The 7,817-nt window shown below is 39.1% G+C and overlaps 1 long non-coding RNA gene across 2 annotated transcripts; it reads right to left on the reverse strand.

The window, feature by feature from the left end:
- Window positions 1-5,687: 5,687 nt before the first annotated feature.
- On the reverse strand, window positions 5,688-7,497 carry LOC114680247 (uncharacterized). Of its 2 annotated transcripts, none has more exons than XR_013396895.1 (2): window positions 7,374-7,497; window positions 5,688-7,147 (listed from the first exon to the last, which is right to left on the reverse strand). It is a non-coding gene; the product is annotated as an uncharacterized LOC114680247 (long non-coding RNA). The 2 variants fall into 2 exon arrangements; XR_003732346.2 differs by lacking the exon at window positions 7,374-7,497 and adding an exon at window positions 7,240-7,299.
- Between the last annotated feature and the right edge of the window lie 320 nt (window positions 7,498-7,817).

Below are 7,817 nucleotides of genomic sequence, written 5' to 3' on the forward strand. Positions count from 1 at the left end.
TTCTCCCCAGGGATCATATAGTTCCCTTCCTCGTGAGTGGGGGAAAGGCAGGAAAATCAACAGGTTGAGGTCCTGAGCAAGGTCCTACAGCAAGGGAGACGAACTTCGCCTGGGGTCTTCCTCGCCTTCATCGCTTGGGCCTCTGCCAGCTAAAGAATTGTGTCTTGCTTTCTCTTTCATTTTCCATCCTGCTAAATCTCTGCTATTTGCTAAGATAAAATTAGCTTCGATGACTCTAACCTTCCTACTTCCTCTTGTTCTCCATTTTTTCAGCCCAGGAAAAACACCCAAGTTCCATATTCAGGGATCTTCTCCTTCTTTCCTTTGGAATGTGTGTATCCTTCCAGTCTTCTCTCCAAGCTGGGCCATGGTGGTAAAGCTTTTCGGGTTTTCATCCACTCACCTCACCTCGCTCAAATGTCAGGGTGAGGTAAAGTCTTGTCTCTTTCCCTGGTCTCTGCTTTCAAAGTTTACAAATCATGGCACAATGTTATAATGATTTTTTTTCTGATATTTTTTAAATTCTGTTTTGTACTTTTAAAACTTCACTCTATTTACCGTGGACATCATCAATGCTATTTAAGGATTAATTTTTAAAGTTTTCTTTCTGAAAATGTTGCCAACTTATTTCTTCAGTTTCCTCACATACAAAATGTGGATATAATAATGTCTACCTAGTGGATATGTTGTGAAAATCCAATGAAATAAGTATTGTGAAGCATTTTGTGTGTTCCTAGATTCATAATACAACCACACAAGACTACAGGTTAGAAACTAGAGACACTGTATCTCCCTAGACTAATAAGTAAATCGCTCAATAACGAAGCCAACAAAGATAGGTAATACCGTTTGGCAACCATGATAATGATAACTGATTCAGGAAAGGATCATCAGCAGATATTAAAACCAATGAGATAAAAACCAAAATATTTACATATCCCCAAAGTATCTTTTTACAAGGTAAAATACTTACAAAAGGAAAAAGAGTAACTTTGCTTTGATTGATACTTACAAAAGGAAAAATAGTAGCTCTGCTATGATGAAGTCCAGCAGATATCACCTTACCCAAATTAACAAACTGGTAATGTGGAAAATCAATCTGTGTGCTTCCTGACATCACGCATCACAAACTACAAAGAACATAATATTACTTCTATGGAATTCCTGCCAAAATGAATAGCTTGAATCAAATCAGGAGGAAACATCAGAAAAACCCAAACAGGAAAAATTTACAAGGTAGCTGGCCTCTCTGTCTACAAATGTCAGGATCATGAGAGATAAAGACTTAGAAAATGTCCCTGATTAAAAGAGACTAAAGAGGCATGACAATTAAATACAATGCATGGGCTTGGATTGAATCCTGGACCACAGTTGTTTTGCTTTGTTTGTCTTTACGGTGGTAGAATCTGAATAAAGTGTATAGGTTGTATTACTGTTAATTTCATGGCCTTGAACTTGTCTGGTGGGTATGTAAGATTACATCCATGTGTTTAGGAACGTACACTGAGATGTGTCGCAGTAAAGGGAAATCACATCTACAACTTATCACAGATATTTCATCATGAAAAATATAAACATACGTATGTATTCACATACACACATACATACACACAGAAATAGAAATAGATGACGGGAAGCAAATGTGCTCAGAGGTGAACGACTGGGAAATCTGGGTGATTCTGGAATTATTTATACTACAACTTTTGTACGTATAGCTTTTTCTAAGTTTGAAATTGTTTCAAAATAAAAAAGTTTGAAATATCAGTACTAAGGCATAAATGCCTTAGAGACAGGTCTGTTTCTGAAGCAGTAATGAGGAAAGCTGTGGTTCAGGATTTAAATCCTAACGTCAACACTTCGGGGTTTTATGATCTTAAATTTTTATCCTTACTTCTCTGAAAATCTCAGTCCCATCATCTGTAGAATGAAGGTAACAGGAACAACCTCTAAGAGCTTTTAAGAGAATTAAGTGAGACAGCACATCCAAAGCACTGAGATCCGCCCCGCACAGAGAAGTGCTCAGGTATTTGTTGGGAGAATGAATGACACGCACTGCCGAGACAGAAGGAGCCAGGGCAGAGGGGCGTTTCCAGGCCCAGGAGCACATGTTCACATCACTCCTACCCCAGTCTCACAACAGACCTAAGATTTAAGAGATAGAGGGCAGGCCATGTGAAGGATAAAGAAGGAAGGAGGAAAAGAAGCCGAACCAGATGTAGCGCAAAGACCCAGCACTGTTTTCAGGAACTAACCTCAGCAGAAGGTGCAAAGCAGAGGTGTGGGGACATGGCCAGCAAGTCCCTCTTTCCCTCACTGTCCCCTGAGCATTCTGAGAAATTTAAAACTAACTCATCATTTGATATTTCTACCATTTCCCCATCTTTTCTCTCAAGCTATAAGTATCAACTTATCTGAATTTTAACCAACTCTTTAGAAAAACAAAACCCCCAAAATTCTAGTGGGGGTTTAATGCTCAGACTGTTTTTCTATAAGATAAACAGTAAACATATCTTTTAAAAAAAAAATTTTTTTTTCCAGATTCTTCCAAGTACTCAAAACAACGTGCAGCCCATAACTTTAAGTTACCTTGTCCAGACCCACTTACTATTTTGACCAGTCGATCTGTTATCACCTCAGAACTGTAATTATGTTTATGCCTTTTGAACAAGCTGATGAAAAGAAACATTTGCTTAAGGTTCCCATCAATGAATGCAGAGCTTAAACTAGTCTTTAGCTTATACAAACGTTATGCTTATTAATTCAGAATATTCATTCAGTTATTGAAACATGATGACAAAACTGTACAGTGAAAGACTGATTCTCTATTATACATATTAGCATTGCACAGAAATCCTTTGGCTCAGGAATAACTGTCCGAGACTCGAGATTCATATATCTCTTTGAATTTTTAAAACGGTGATTTACGTATCAAAACTATAACATCAATGCTCTGAATACACAGATTATAAATTATCAAAATAAGTCCATTCTGATTAAGAACTCTCCAGCTGGATTTCAGCTTAAGAAATTCTAAAACTGCCTATGCGCAGTCCAGTCCACGCCAACAACCACAGCATCCTTTTTAATTAAAAGCCAGTGAGATGACTCATGCCACCTGTTTCATTGATCCTGCTACATTCCTATTTTGGTCAGAGTTCTCTCTTAAGGATTAAAACTTTTATGAAAACAAATAGCAAATATTTATTCAAATTGATTACTATTATTTCACATCCTGACAACTACATTTCCTACTATAAAATTATATTTATCTATATTAATTTTAATAACCCAAGGATTATTCAAAGTGACAATCACAGTGGGTAAATGTAGCTGTTGGAAGGGCTAGTAGCTAAAGCAACTATCATATATTTTCACATATCAATGGAAATAGCCTTCCTAAAATTTGTTATAGACCCAGAAAAGTAGATTCTTAAAAATCTGCCTACTTAGACACATTTCAATGTAATGTTTACTTCTCAGTAAGTATATTGAACAGAACGAAATACAACATATCCAAGGAGAAAGGAATGGTGAGGGGTGGCGGAAGGGGTGGTCACCATGCTTTTATGGTTGGATCCAGATGACACATCATTAATTGCTGAAGTTCTCTAGACTTTGAGTTCAATGTGGAGTTGATAGGGAGACGTCTGCAGAAGCCCTGTACTCAGACAGCAATCTGCTCCCACTTACAGAGCTCCATGAGTGGGATTTGCAGGCTGTCCATGTTATATTGCCTTATTTGCCATCATTCCAGGCACTAGTCAATCGACTGTGAAGACGAGTCAAAATAAAGGGCAAAAAAGGTAATGGTCTAACTTCACTGTCTGCCTAGATGAGGTGAAATATTTTCTTTTAAACACAGCAGAGAATGTAATCAATGTTAAGCAGCGGAACCTTGCACAAACAACAGGACCAGAGATTCCAATTACTCTCTCCTCTATTCTTCAGGAACTATTTGGGAGGTAATTATAAAACTCTTCCTCTAAGCAAAATGCAACAAGACTCTAACCATTGCTTCCCAGTGGGTTATGTGAGAAACAAGATGCAGAGAATGATTCTCACAGGTCGGCGTGTGTGTGAATCAGCTGGAGTCCTGGGGCATCTCTCAGAGATTGGGGGGCAGTCACTCCCTGGAGGGCCAGCGATCTGGCCTTGAAGGAGTCCTTGGGGCCACCCAGGGATAAGAGTTTGGGGCCCTAGGAACTGTGAGGAAGAGTTAAACAGAACCCAGAACACACGATGTGGGTTGTGGCCTTCCCCCCAAATGCAAACGAGAGCTTGACAAAGGGAACACGTAGGCAGCCAGCTGAGGTCTTAACATCCGAGTGGATCCTTTTGTGAAATCCATCCCTCTCTTCACCAAATCATTCACATTAGCCTGTTACATGAAAGTCTTTGGTGTTTTTCCTTTTGCTACACACATTACTCATACAGGGAAGGGAAGTGAGCTGAGAGTTCAAGGGCACTTTTGACTAGAACCAGATGAATTGTTGCAGTTGCCTGGGAAACCTTTGAAGACAACCATACTTGATATGTCAAATAACTGAAGTTAACATGAGTCAAAGTCATCTAGAAGGTAAATCCAAAAAAGCTAATGGCATAAGAGAGACACTTGGCTTGTAAAAGTAGTTCCAATTTGTTATGCGCTCGTGAACTTTTGAAAAGAGGAAAGGATTTTATCACCCTAATTAGCCTATAAGAATGATCATCTTAAATGCTAACTTTCAGATTACAGAATAAAATTTAGTGAAAAGACATTTAGATCCCCTAAACATTTATGCATAGACGATGAAACTCGAGTTTTATAGTAACCCTAAAGCAAAATATAACATGTCTCCAGAGATTTGTCCCCTCACGTTCTTTGGAATTCTGTTCCAGTCTAGTAGGTTTTTCTTTCCAGATTTCAAGTGTAAAATGTATGTCCAATGTAGAGTATCACGTGTTTTATTATAAAACAAAAAATGTTTTCTGTGGTAATTCTGAGAAGAAAAAAATTAACAAGTAAAACAATGTGATATCATTTTGCATCAGGGAAATATGGATTTAATGGGAAACTTCCTTAAGCTGCATTTTGCTTCAAACGCTGTGTTACATAGGGAATCTTCCACGAATCTGAATTTGTGATTTTTTTCAATACTTTCATCAAAAAAATCACCCCAAAAAGCTGTAAAATGAAAATTTGTGCACATGACTAATACTAGACTTCACATAGTCTTTTATAATAAAATAAATCAAAAGGAAAATCGAAGTGAAAACATCTCTGATGACCTCAGGGAATTAAAATTTTGTCCCTTGCAACTCAATCCTTCCATGTTAAGGGGCCCATTTCGAGATTAGCATGTATGGGGAGTTTTATTATTATTTTAGAGATTTATGATTTTAGTGGAGGACGCTGTCCAAAAACGGCTACTTTCACGCAGAGATTTTCACTTTAGGTTTCAAGACATCTGTTTGGAAACTCCTTGGAGAGTTCATTGCTCTGCGCTGCCCTCTTCTGGTAAGCCTGTGTAAATGGTTTCTGGAAAAGAGACCTGTGCCGCCATGGTTTCCATCCTCCTACATTTCTACCCCAATTCATCAATACATTGCTCAAGGGCCTAGATTTCCTATGTGGTGATGTACAGAACTGAACTTTAATTCAAATCGTTTAAAGGTATAATCAAAGTAAAGCTTTTTTTAAGTTTGGATTTATTTTTATTTTTATTTCGTGTTGTAAATACAGGTTTTCCCAGATAACTTGCAAAGTCACAAACTAAGGACACCGTCTCACCTAAAAAGTTTGGTTACAAAGTCAGTAAGAAAAATGATGTTATTTTTGAATAACATCAAAATAATTTAATGTGGGACTATGAATAATTTAATGTAGGACCATGTTGCTAGGAATGTCATTTTTATCTTGGCCACATGAAGGTGGCTTACAAGAGAATCACTACTTTGGCATAAATTATTTAGGTTGATCTGAAGGGACCAGTCCTGCTAATTTGACAGCAATTTATCTGAAATAGTTAGAAAGATCAAGCCTCCAAGTTATGTGCAATAAATGTATTCACCAACTGCCAGAAAATCAGAAGCTCTTCCTGACTGCAACAGCACTGTGAGCCTCACTGTCTGCTCTCCTCCGGTTACAAGTGCTTTCCTTAACCCACAGTCACGAGACAGAAAACTGCACAGTCCTGAGAACCAACAGCTAATTTCTATGCAAACTGAAAGAACAATCTTGTCATAGTGCTAACGTTATGTGTATATATCATACCAACAAATAAAAGTGGTTATTATGCTTTGCTCAAGAAACTCATCTACAATCCCAAGTACTGCGTAGTGGCCAATGCAATCTTTGTCCTTCTGAACCTCCTTCAAAATACCCATTCAAAAGTCCAAAATAATGTTCATTTTCAGTGACCTAAATTAGCTAGAGATTTTTAAAAATCTTATGGCTCAAAGAAAGAACCATGAAGGTTGATTCCTCAGTGCCTGTGTTCCAGTAAACAGACATATAGCATGCATATGTTGCAGGTCTCCTATAGCGACAAACAAATGGTTCAAGCATTCAACGTGTCTTCATATTTGATGCTTATTATGTGAAAGCAACAGATGTACTTCTCGTCTGAGCACAGAAAAAGTGATGTTTTTAAAAATCTTAAATAGAAAATGAGTCAGTCCCAGTGCAAATATAAATCTAAAAGAAATTCCATACTGTACAAGTAATATTTGCAGTATTAAATACATTGACTTTTTCGCAGAACTGTCTGCCGAGTATTATACTCAGTCAGATCCCCTCGACCTGGTGAACATGTCTTTGACTGCTCCACAGCCGGCATTAGAAACCACTCAGGTGGTCGCTGATGGTCACGGTGGACACATGGCTGCCATGCCCATGCCCACGAGAGGGAGGGGCAGAAGGTGAGCCCTCCTAACTCCTCCTCGCCCATCTCGTGTCAGTGGTATGTGTTTTCATTCAAAGTTCAACCCAGTGCGATGTAATAAAATAACCTAAATGTACTTTTTACAGTATTTTTTCTTACCTTTACCTGGCGAATGTCTACAGGTGTGTCGAAAGTTATCTTTTCCTGGATGTGTTCCAAAATGCTCTTATGCTATTTCTCTTAGGATTTCTCCACGCTGCCCCATTCAGAAATTTTATTATTTTCTAAGGGATAAGAAAAGATATGAAAATTATCATAAGAAAGCCATTGATTTTCAATCAAAGCTACACAAATGACAAACCAATGTGAATAGCACCTTCCACAACTCTGCCAGGCACTGGTTTTTGTGTGGGATGATGCCAGCTTCTCTCTTCATGTGGCTTTATTAAAAGCCATGGTTTCTGAGATGTAAAACACCCACAGTTACCTCAACCATTTTTTCCTCCTTACCTCTAGTATTCCCGTGAGGTCACATTCAGTTAAAAACATCCTGCCCTTCTCCCTACAAAAAAGTTCCATAGAATCAGAACGCAGAGGCGCTGCAACTTGCTAACTTTGCTCTGTGTTATTTACCAACCGCACAAAGAAAATGCTGTCTATTCAGAACTCATTTCAAAACTCTTTTCACTGAGAGTGAGCGAACAAGCGGGCTCATGTCCCGAGCCCAGTCACATCTCCAGCGGTCCGGTGATGGCCGTGGGGCCGGCACCGAGTGGCACGGCCTCCGCGGTGGCCCACAAGGGTCTGTTGTCCACGCCGCGTGGGCCGCGCAGGCCGGTGGGAGTCAAGAAAGGGGGAGGAGTGGGGGATCTTTCACTTTCTCACCCCACTTTCTTTACTTGCTTGCCCCGAATATCTGTTACGAGGCAGCCCTCTCCCCTCAAAGCCCCTTCA

This window comes from Macaca mulatta, chromosome 8 (genome assembly GCF_049350105.2).
Source record: "Macaca mulatta isolate MMU2019108-1 chromosome 8, T2T-MMU8v2.0, whole genome shotgun sequence".
NCBI lineage: Eukaryota > Metazoa > Chordata > Mammalia > Primates > Cercopithecidae > Macaca > Macaca mulatta.